Here is a 2812-nt window from a genome sequence, read left to right as displayed (position 1 = left end):
TTCGGGAGAGTTAATGTGATGCTGTAAGAATTCTGCAAACGAATGCAGACTATGAGAACCAAGGGATTCTCCCACGGACATGTACCTGTGACAGCATTAGAGATGCGAGGGAAGGGGAAGAGGTCATATGCATTCTCAGAAGATTTTGAAGATAAATCAGTTTGAAGACATTGACCTCATGATGCGAATACATTCACTTATATGTTGAGAGTTGGTTCTAGATTTGTACGAATCCGTGAATAAGTACAAGTGAGGAATCTAACTAGATATGAAGCTTAAGTGAATATACTAGGCAGTATGAGATGCAGACAGAATAGATCTAACATTGTATAGGCAGAAACCAATTTTGGTAAATAGGATGAATCTTTGAGGATCAAAAAGATGGTAAAAATAGAGTTGTATTTACCACACGAAGAACTGCTAGATGGGATGAATAGGAGACCGAGCAGTTCAATCCACCGTGCCCTAACTTGGCAACGGAGGACACCTACAGCGGCGGCGGAGAGGACGATGTCCGCGGCCGGCGTGAGGACGGCGTCGGAGAAGTCGCGGCAGCTAAGCGCTTCGTAGCCGGTGTCGTCGAGAGCTAGCGGTGGCGCTAGGGTTTTAATGAGGTGGAGAGGTGGAAGAAGGTTTTCTTTACCGCAGGGGACACGTATTTATAAGGAAGTGTGTAGCACAGCGCAATTACGCAGGTGCCCCTGGTGGTTCACATCTAAGAGGCACGTGGCAAGCATGCAACATACTCAGAGTTGTCCCATGTTCCCACGCCCGCCAGGTTTGTTGGATGGTTGTTCCGGCTTCTCCAGATTTCAAACAATAAGGATGAATCATTTAAAACAGACTTAATGTTTATCTCTATGTCTTCTGCTGACGAGGACGCAGAGAAGACATTCGACAGTTTCAATAGAATGCATATGATTTGGACAGATAGAGTTTGAGATAGAAAGCATAGAGATATTAGGGTCCGATCACATTCACTTAGTTCAAAAGATTCAACTAGGAAGACATAGCTATAAGTGAATGTTGTAGAGGACAGAACACTAGTATATATATCAGAAAGCAATCAAATCAACATAGTGAAGAAAATCATGAAGATAAGTTGAAATTGAAGACAAACCAAATGCGAAGACATTGCAAAAATAACGCCATGAGTGAAACACTTCAAAGAGAGAAATTTGGTGGTGGCATTACCCACCGTATAGGAAGTATTAGACCCAGACACGACGCACAATTATCGTGGCGCTCCGAAGTCAAATTCCACGTTAATGTATTCACACTCAGAATGTAGGTCTTCATTGATTGAAGATATACTTTACTTCGTGTGTTGCACATCTAAGTCATCAACATGCATAATGTTAGGATGTGTGCCCGATCACAGGACATTTGAGGATTCCAAGATATTTAGCTCACATTGTAACTTGCAAAACCTTTTCTCTTCCAAGGGCTTTGTGAAGATATCTGCCAGTTGCTCTTCAGTGTTGACGTGAATGATGTCAATATCTTTCTTCATGACATGATCTATGAGAAAGTGATGACGAATTTCAATGTGCTTTGTCTTCGAGTGCTGGACTGGATTGTTGGCAATCTTGATGGCGCTTTCGTTGTCGCAGAAGAGAGGTACTTGTTTCAGATTGATGCCATAGTCCTTGAGAGTTTGCTTCATCCATAGAAGCTGAGCGCAGCAAGATCCAGCAGCAATGTATTCAGATTCAGCAGTTGAGAGTGATACATAGTTCTGCTTCTTTGAAGACCAACAGACAAGTGATCGTCCCAGAAAGTGACATGTGCCTGATGTAGACTTGCGATCCACCTTGTCACCAGCATAATCAGCATCCGAGAATCCAACCAGATCAAATTTTGAGCCCTTTGGATACCATAATCCGAGTGTTAGGGTGTAAGCCAAATATCGAAGAATTTGCTTCACAGCTAAGTGATGTGATTCCTTTGGTGCCGCTTGGAATCGAGCACACATGCAAACACTAAGCATAATATCTGGCCTAGATGCACATAGGTAAAGTAAGGAACCAATCATGGAGCGGTATACCTTTTGATTGAACTCTTTACCATTGTCGTCGGAACCCAGATGGTGTTTGGCTGGCATTGGCGTCGTGTAACCTTTGCAATCTTGCATTCCAAACTTCTTCAGACAATCTTTGAGGTATTTTTCTTGAGATATGAAGATGCCATTCCTTTGCTGACGAATTTGAAGACCAAGGAAGAACTTCAGCTCACCCATCATGGACATCTGATATTGCTCTTGCATCATGTATCCAAACTCATCACTATACTTCTGGTTGGTGCAGCCGAAGATAATGTCATCCACATATATTTGGCACACAAACAGTTCACCATCATATGTCTTCATGAAGAGTGTGGGATCGAGGGATCCAGGTTTGAAGCCTTTGCTCTTCAGGAAGTCTTTGATCGTATCATACCAAGCGCGAGGAGCTTGTTTGAGGCCATACAGTGCTTTGTTTAGCTAGTACACCATATCAGGATGTTTTGGATCTTCAAAGCAGGTGGTTGAGCGACGTATACTTCTTCTTCAATCTTGCCGTTGAGAAGTGCACTCTTCACATCCATTTGATATAGCAAGATGTTGTGGTGGTTAGCATAGGCTAGCAGTATGCGAATGGCTTCAAGCCTAGCCACAGGAGCAAATGTTTCATCGAAGTCAGTTCCTTCAACTTGAGTATATCCTTGAGCCACAAGATGTGCTTTGTTTCTGACGACTTGACCATGCTCATCTTGCTTGTTTCGATATATCCATTTTGTGCCAATAATGTTATGCTTGCGAGGGTCAGGACGC

This window comes from Triticum aestivum, chromosome 6B (genome assembly GCF_018294505.1).
Source record: "Triticum aestivum cultivar Chinese Spring chromosome 6B, IWGSC CS RefSeq v2.1, whole genome shotgun sequence".
NCBI classification, from domain to species: domain Eukaryota; kingdom Viridiplantae; phylum Streptophyta; class Magnoliopsida; order Poales; family Poaceae; genus Triticum; species Triticum aestivum.
This window is presented reverse-complemented; position numbering follows the sequence as displayed.